At 38.0% G+C, this 9,263-nt stretch overlaps 1 long non-coding RNA gene across 1 annotated transcript; it reads right to left on the bottom strand.

Annotated features, from left to right (window-relative positions):
- Window positions 1-808: 808 nt before the first annotated feature.
- Window positions 809-1,981, bottom strand: LOC130607797 (uncharacterized). The gene is made up of 3 exons (XR_008974358.1): window positions 1,897-1,981; window positions 1,208-1,330; window positions 809-1,070 (listed from the first exon to the last, which is right to left on the bottom strand). It is a non-coding gene; the product is annotated as an uncharacterized LOC130607797 (long non-coding RNA).
- Window positions 1,982-9,263: the final 7,282 nt, after the last annotated feature.

Below are 9,263 nucleotides of genomic sequence, written 5' to 3'. Positions count from 1 at the left end.
ATTGGCAACTATGTATTATGTTAAAGTAAAATACGTAACAAAAGCAACACCTCCCTCTTTGTCAGCCCCCACTCTCCTTCTAGCCTGTATGATCACAGCTTGAATTTTCACAGCTCCTGAAGCACTGAAGTACATTTTCAGTACAGAGCTAGAGAGTACTGAGAAGTGATGTGACTAGCAGTGCTCTTTCTCACTTTCCTTCTCTCTTGGGTATTCCTCCCAGTTCTTTCAAATGAGAAAGAAAATTAATTTAGGTGAAACTAAAAACTGTTTATAAGGAGCCTTGAAAACCAGAAAAAATTCTAATTATAATGGTTTTGTTGCTATTTGAAATAAAGCACAAAAGCAGTCTGCAGTTTTTCACAGGGCATCTTTTATGAAGATATTATTAATCTAAGGAACAATAGCATCATTTATGAACCTTAGCTGTGTCATCACTAGGCTTTTGTGTTTTGAAAGTATCATTAAAACGTTAACCGACTGCTTAAATTAAGCAGCATCCCTATGAGGTAGGTAAATATTATTAAAACTGCTGAAATGTGTATCCACAAATAACTGTTTGATTAAAAATTGCCTGGTATTATTCAAACCGTTTACTTAGATGACTGGCAAGATGCTTCCCTGGCTTACACTGAGAAACCAGGAGTGCTGATGGGGATGAGTTTGCCTAGTGTCAAAGAGAAAGCCAGTTTGAGAAATCAGCTACAAGTCATTGTCTTTATTGATGCAGTATCTTTAAACATACTGCACTTCCCTCTACAAGGGCACCCTTGGAAAATCCCAACAGGCTGTTTGTACAGCCCAGTATGGTGGCTATTTTTTACTTGTTGTGGTGCATGTACTTTTTTAGTAAATACTTCTTATGTGTTTCTTCTCACAGGAAACTTTTCCTTTGTTTGTTTTAAGCATATCAGAAAGAAATGCTTTCCTCAACCTATTCCCCAATCAAGCAGATTAATCTCTTATTTGCACACAAGGTGTCACTACTGGTTTGTATGGTGCAGTGCTCCCCTGAGCTGGTGGTGGTGTGGAAGGGTGCTGCTCCTGGATACACCAAGTCCCATTTTACTCTGCAATGATTAGAGAAATGTTTGTGTGTTGTTGCTGATATTAATGAATATACTTGTAATTCCTGCTGACTTCTTAATTTCTGTGTACTCAATTTCACAAACACATGATAAATTGTTGAGACTGTTTAATCTCTCACCTTTCCAAGTTCATCTTGAGCAGTTCAAAGTGAATACGGTGTTTATGAAGTGTAACAGGCTGGGCTGTGGAAGGGTGGGTGCTGCTGCAGTCGTGGCACTCTTGTTCCTAAGTGTGGCAGCATCTACAGTGTGATAAATCAAGTGGAAAAAATAACCTTCAGTAATGGCTCTGTAGAACACTTCAGAATAAAACTTAAATAATTACAGTGCTGGGTAAGTACAATATAAATATAATCCTTACCTAATCTGCATAGCATTCTGTGTGTGCAAGACTTAAAAGTATTTCAGATACCACAACGTACCAGTATAAACTTCAAAGATATTCTTAGTGCCCACAGAACTTCTTTCAACTCACTTGGAAAATAAACTGGTAATTCTGGATTTTGTTTCTAAAAATGATATTGTGCTTTTAGGCTTCTGGTGTGCTAAAAGGGCAAAACGATCTTAAGAATTTGCAGAGGTGGTTTGGAAAAGAATAGGATGTAGCTCTGAGGGGAGAAATAAAAAGTATGCCATGTGGGTAGTGCCATGGGTAGAACGGCCTTTGACTTGGAGATTTTTGAGTGAATTTAATTTATTGGAGATTAATACCGCCTTACCTGGTATTATATAAAAAAAAAAAAAAAACAAACCCCAAACCCCCCCAAAATAATACCCCCCCCCAAGTCAAACATTTAAATAAGCACACTTTTCCCTCCTTTCTCAGTCTCCATTTCACCAATTACTTCTCCCCTGGCTTCCCAAACCCGTGCCTCTGCCTGTCCCCAGCCTGGAGTGAGCTGGCCACGGTCCCCACCTCAGCGCGGCCTCCCGCCGCAGCCGCGCACAGCCGCCATGCTCCCGCGCTTCCTCCTTCCCTCCCTCCCTCGCTTCTCCTCACGCGCACCCTTCGCCCCTGCGCGCGGCGGCGGTTCTAGCGTGCACGCGCCGCTGCCGTTAGGCTGCAGCCGCCCGGAACCGGTTGCGGCCGGTTGGCGCCTGCTTCGTTCAGGGAGCGCTGCCGCCTGTGGTGCGCAGGTAGGAATGAGCCCTTCCTGTGTAAACACGAGCCAGCCGCAAGTGGTGCGTTCGACGCGGAGGTTGTTTCAGGTGTGGATTGGGCGTTAATCGCCCACGTTAAGATGTGAAAAGGCGGCCCGCTGCCGTGTACTAACAGGAGCCTGGTTTGAAACTCGCACACAAAACAAACTTTAGCTGGTTTGGCCTGTGTTTCACCTGGAGTTTAGGATGTCGTGCAGTAGCCTTCACCGAGAGGTAAGGGCAAGGATCGGGGGACGCTCGGGCAATCTGCCCGATGGGGGGCAGAGTGTGCTGAGTCGTTAAGTGTCTCCAAATTGCTTCAGAGAGAAAAGGAATAATCTGTTTTCCATTGCTTCTGGGGACAGGATAAGGAATAATGGAATTAAATTGGATCAGGGAAGATTCAGGCTAGACTTGAGGAAAAAAGTTCCAGTTGTGGAAATGGTCATGTCCTAGAATACACTGCTGGGGGAAGTAACGGAGTTTGTCACCGCAGTACTTGCGGTCAGACTAAATAAGCATTTTACAGAGGTAATTTAAGCAGAGTTGTTCCTGCCTGTTCCTGCCTTGGTTTATGAGGATGAATCATTTCAGTTGTCCAGGGCCACCTTTCTGTTCTGTGATACGTATCACTTATGAACCAGATGCAGTTGGTTGCTTTACGACAGTAGTTAAGTGATCCTTCTCTCCTGTCCACCATAAGGATGAGGACAGAAGAAACACAGGTTAAATCTTATTTCAAGCAGTTGTTACTGTAGTAGAAAGGCTTTTACTTCCAGACAAAAAGGTGTTTCTTTTGCTGTCTGCTTCCTTGCTGTGGACTATAAATTACAGCACTTTATTTTCTCTGTATGGTTTTCACTTTGCTTTAATCACAGCTGAAATATATTTGGTGAAAATGTTGATCTGCAAGGCTCATATTGTGTGCCTGTGCATGTGCATAAATGCCTTGCTAAACCAAGGAGAATAACCTGTCACATTTAGCTTGCTGAGTTCATTAGTGTGTATGGCTTAATGTATTAAAAATGAAAATTTACTACCCTCACTTGACTTCCTTAATTTATAAAGAATAATGTCATGAGATGGGTGACTTTTTTTTTTGTTTTGATGCTAGCCCAAGGTAGCAATCGTGCTGTCTAACTTTACCATAATGCTAGTACAGCATGTACGAAGAATGCCCCCTTAAAAATAGCAGACCATACTGAGCCTTCAAATGTCACTGCTTCTTTCTACTGTTGCTTGCTTATGGCAATCTTTTGACAATTTTATTGAAACAGTTCATTCTAACCATATTTTCAGATAGAAGTTGCATGTAATTTTTGTTAATTAAGGAGGAGTTACTTTAAGGAGACATCATGACAGATCGAGGAACTTTTATTTTAGAACAAGAATATTCCATTTGTATTTCTGGGTGATGCACTGGGTCTTTTGCTTGGTGAAAGTACAGTTTGTGGTTTCTTTTACTGTCCTTTGGCACAGGTATGTTGCATCACTGTCATTGTGTTAAAGATATTGCTGTCTGAATTAATTTGATTTTTACCTCGATTAGACAGTCACCACACATTTGATATTTCAACATGGAAAACATTTTGGTCTGAAAGTATGCTGTAATTCAAAATGTTCTCAGGCAGTAGTTACTGAACTAAGGGTATTTTTTGAGAACAGATCTAAAATGGTTGCAAGGGAAAATTTTCACCACTTAAAAATGCTCATTTTTTTTTTATCTATAGTTTCTGGCCTTTATTCATGACATAAATAGATATACTATTTTTTTAATATCATGCTGCTACCTAGGTTTTGTGGTGTGGGATTTCTTTTTTTGTTGGCATGTAGGCATTTCCACAAAAACCTCTCAATGTTTAGCTGAGTTTGGGTATGTGCCATGTCAGAAAGATTAATTTGGTAGGCTTGCTGTTTAGAAATTTGCACTACTGATTAAAATATTTACTGGAGTTTGTGTGCAACTGTAACAGAATGTCCTTTGTAGCAGAACAGGATATTAAGAAGTATACCTAGGAAACAGTTTGGAAGCATCAAGAATGGCAGGTGGCACTATTTAAATTTTCTAAATAATACTGTTAGCCTGTTCTCACTAAAACACCTGCCATTACCTGCAAATGTTGTATTTTAAGAACATGATGATTAAAAAAATGACAAAGTTTGAGTCCTGTGTTTGAAAAATTCATCTGCTGTAGATTTCTATTAAAATATATATGTGCAAATAAAACAGGTTTTCAGCTGCACAAGTCTGCCAGTTTCAAGCAAGAAAATCTTCATCTCTGCCTCAACATGATTATATTATGTATAGGGTTATGTATATATAATGCATGCACAGAATCGTTCTGGTCTTACTTTCATGCTCTCTGTGCCAAATTCAATTTGGATATATTAACTACAGTCTGATTTGATAGTAGTCTGTGGACCAGGAAATATTTTTGGTGAAATTTTAACGGTCACATCACGTTACGTGACAAATGTATTGTGTCATGTACTATTCTTTCAATTTCTAGCTGTTTAATGTAATGTAATGTAATCTGAGATGTAGTAAGTGATGTAGAGGGAGGCTACATGCAGTGTGTCAGAAACAGGTTTAATGTTCCTGAATGTTCCTTAGCTTTCTGTCCATTTTACTGATCTGGAGCAGTAAGTAATATGTCAGCAAAAGTGCAGGTATGGCAAATGTAGCAAAAATGTCATGGGGAAAGCCCTGTACAGGAATCGCTCTAATGAGTGGCTTCATTACATTTGGATCAGACCTGTAATCTTGACATTTACACTGTATGTAGTCTGCCTTATAGCAGACATTAACTTCACCAGGGAAGTGGAATGTGTTTGTTGCAAGCAGTACTTGAGATAATCAAAACTTCATGCTGTCTCCCATAGACAGTTCAGCCCGTTCTTGAAGTTCAGAACATGCTCTGTCATTCTTTGCTTTTTTAATTGTTTCTTGCTCATTGAAAACTCACATCCTGAACTCTGGCAGGAAATATTAGGTCAATCCCTAGGACCCGATGATGTCTGACGCAGCTTGGTTCTGTCTGGATCTCAGAAGCAGTCAAGTCTTAAGATTAAAAGCTGAGTTTGTGTTCCAGTAATTTCTTAAATGTGTGTTTAAACAAATGATTTCACCAACATCATCTTCCCTTGGTTGCTTTTGTCAGATATGTAACATCCCAAATTCTTAGTATCTCTTCCAGAGACTTGTAATTCTTTCAGACTGCTTGTTTATTGACACCTGTTCTCCTCTTACCCACTTCTCTTCAAAGATGAAATTAACATCTTAAACAGTATCTGTTTACAAAATCCTCTCTTAATAGATGGGTTCACAGGTGACAAGCAGAAAGTTGTCATTCTTTGTTGTTGTGTTAGAATGCAAATCTAGCAAGAGTAACCAGGGGAACAAGCAATTTTCTGTATTTGTAAGCTACACAATTTCGTGCTGGAAGTATTGTAGGCTCTGTGTTATCTCTATATCAGTGGAGCGCTCTGCAAACAGAATGTAAAAATAATGCATATATAAAGGAGGGAAAGGTATACATTATGTAGATTTACTAAAAAGCTGTCAGAATTACTTGTGTGAAGTAACATGGAAACTGTGATTGTAATATATATGGAGACCTTTTCCTGGCTTTTTGGTGATTGTGCTTAGTAGGAGTTTGTATATGTCAGATAGATGTGAAACTTTTTTCAGAGGTCAGAAATACTCTGCAGTGTGCAGAAGTTCAGTTCACAGCTGTATAGGGTAGACACAAAATTGGTGTTGAAGGCTGAAGATAAACTTGTGATCTATATAGCATGCGTTAAAAATACAGGCAAAGTCATGCCTATCTGTCAGAAAATATTCTGGTTAAGTGTTAATGCATGGAAGAAGCGGGTGAAGTCAGCGTTTTGTGATTCTCAATTGTCAATCTATAGTTAGTCCAAAAAAGAAAAACGAACAAAAACTTTGGATTCCTGCTTTCAGATATAATATGATTTGGGTAGCTTTTTGTATTGCTGTATCTTCTTTGCTGAGTTACTTATGTCATGCAAGCATTAAGTTTACCTTGTCTTCTAATACTTTGTGCACAGTGGCACTAGCTTGTAATGAGATACAATGAAATACTGAGAAACTCAAGGTGACAAATAACAGTCCTATTATTGCAGGAGCTGACTCTCTTGCACAGTGTACTGAAAGTTTGGTAGTCTGTGCAGTGGAATATTTCCCAAATAATAACTAATGGAACAGGGAAACAGATGAGGAGGCAAGTCATGGGACTTGCTGTGTGGAAATCCCATGTGGCAGAACTGAGATTTTGCTTAATGTAGGACTGTAAGATAAAGAACTTCACTAGAAGCAGATAGTCTTCAGAAAAAGTGATTTCTGAAATGTCTCAATACTATCCATGGTAAATCTTGGATTATAATTTAGATTATGAGAAACATCTGCTTTTCTCTGATGTTTTCAGTGAATGTAATAACTTCAGATTTGTTTGTGCTTTGCTTTGCATTTTGTGTTTGGTTTGTTTTTGTTTTTTTTTTTGTTTGGTTGTTTATTTTGAGGGATTTTTTTTGGTTTATTACACACACACACACCCCCCCACCCCCCCAATTTATAGGAGAATTTTCATTAAACAGCATGTTTAATTCTGCAAGAGCCACTAGTTGCCAAAAGGTTAAATTAAGTTATATGTTGTGCCTTAATGTGAAGTTTGCATTACATAGAGGAAAGGAAAAGTTCAGGTTGTGTTTTGTCCTGGTTTTGCACTCAACTGAATTTCTTTTCCTCCCCTTTTAAGTATTTTTACCTTGGAAAAAGTCTATAACATTTATATTGTATGGTGCAGGGACTCTTGACAAGATGGATGGGAGTATGAAGGAGAAGCACAAAGTGGAACAACACACAGCTGGGTGCAGATGTTTTGGCTACTGTTTGGTGCTTGATATGCTCCACTGAATTCCCAAGCAGCAATCTGACAAAGTCTTTTCTGTCTATGTCTCTTGTGTGGAAATGATGGATGAGGGGAGAAAAGCATTTATCAGAAGTGAAAGGGTTAAAAATGGGAGTTCAGTGCGTTTCTAAGTGTATTCTTACAGTATCCTATTTACTTACTGCAAACTGCCATAACGCTTGCAGTAGCTTACAATGTATTTGTATTGCTTTAAAAACCAATGCTCAGATGGTAGGGTTTTGAAGAGTGTCACAGAAATAAAGGTCTTTTTTTTTTTTTTTTGTAAGCATGAGTCAAACAAGCCAGCTTCATTAAGTGTTGTGGTTTTTTTTTTTATTTGTTTGGGTTTTTTGTTTGTGTTTTTTTTTTGTTTTTTTTTTTTTTTTAGTTGTTCTGGTCATTAAATAACAGCAGTAGAAGGAGCTGGAGTTAAAACAATAACAAAGGAAATACTTTTTTAAAGTGGTGAACTATGTTGCATTTAAAATGTTTTGAGTGGAACAGTTACCAGGGACAAATCCAGGAATATCTATGTAAGGCTTCAGGAAAAATGTTTTACATTCATGCATGTTCAGCTTTCAGACTGACAGAAACATGTAGAATAGTACAGAGCCTAGATAGTCTGAGATATCCAAGATGTCTTTTGGGGCCTTTTATGATAGACACCACTGCCCTTGGTTGTACTCAAGAACTATACAATGTAGGTGAAATTAACTTTAAACTGGATTTTATGCAAATTTTTTCCAAATATAGTCCATGTTCTAGTGCAGTTCTCCCAGGTGTCAGCTATGTACAGTATTGTTCATGTTGGCTTAGTACAGTGGCCGCTCTTGAAAGCATTGTCTTTTTTTCTGTGTACGTATTCTGAATGTTGGCAGCTGATGTATACCATTCTGCGTTGCTTGCTTGAAACCCCACATCATTTCTGTGGGAGCAGCCGACAGCCTGGGATGTCGGCTTTTGTATTCATTACAGCTGTTTTGCAAATACCTTTGTGCTTTCTTTCCGCATACATTTTATACTTTCTATCCATATTGTTATCATATGTTTTCATACCTTTAAACATCAGATACCAGTCTCTGTTAGTTTGCCTTACAGTACTTGGTTGGCCTTTTGGTTTTTGGCTTCTTCCAAAATGATTTTCATATGAATCAGTGGGGTAGAATAATTCTCCTGTTGTATTAAAAAGAATAAACAAGTAGGCGGTGATTGGTCTTTAGGGAGCTTTGCATATCACTATTTAAATACCAGACTGCACAAAGGCCAAGAACTGTTGAGAGGCTTTGAGATGGTTCCTAAGGTTTGAATACCTTTTCTGTTGTGGTTTTGGTGTTTTGGTTTTTTTTTCTTCAAGCAAACTCGACGCAAATTACTTTTTAGAATTCAGTAGAACTGTTCTCTATTCTTCTTTTGAACTCTGCTAACATTTAACCAAAGTCATCCTGACAGTTTACGAGATCTCTCTGGATTTACTAAAATAAACGTGACTTTCAGTCACTTCGCAGGAATTGGTTTAATTTGCAAGTGTGAAATGGTTGTTGCCAGCTATAAGTGCATATTATATCTAGGAAAACAAGTTTTATTTTAGGCCAGTGACAAAGATACTTTCCACTACACACAGCACATGTTTTTTAAGTGGAAAATAAAACTGAAGGCTAAAAAAACTCTAAATTTGGATAAGGACTTTAAGGTTCACTCTATTCAGCATTCTAACTCATGGATTAAACATGTAGACCATTTACCAGGTACACTTGATAGTTAATCAATAATTCTCTGCTCTATTCACCAGCATTATCGATATTTAACATTCCAGATGAACCTTACCTAATTTTATCTGTGCTATATTCTATAATTAAAAAAAGAATTAATGATCTGTCCAAAATTACTTTATATACTGTGGCATTTAAACAACTCAAACTGTGGACATTGAGGTTCAGGTTTCAAAGAGCTTTGAAGTAGCAATAATATCTCAGTATCATGTAAGTTGTGCTTTAGTTTTGTTAATTCTTAGTAACTTTTAATTCTGCTTTCTTGAAATTCTCTATGGCTTTTAAGATAGGTTCATAATTATTTTTTGAAAGATCTTAGTAATCATCTTTTGTTT

This window comes from Pezoporus wallicus, unplaced genomic scaffold (assembly GCF_028554395.1).
Source record: "Pezoporus wallicus isolate ANWC-B61680 ecotype Strahan unplaced genomic scaffold, APGP_CSIRO_Pwel_v1 scaffold_6445, whole genome shotgun sequence".
NCBI classification, from domain to species: Eukaryota; Metazoa; Chordata; class Aves; order Psittaciformes; family Psittacidae; genus Pezoporus; species Pezoporus wallicus.
This window is presented reverse-complemented; position numbering and strand designations above follow the sequence as displayed.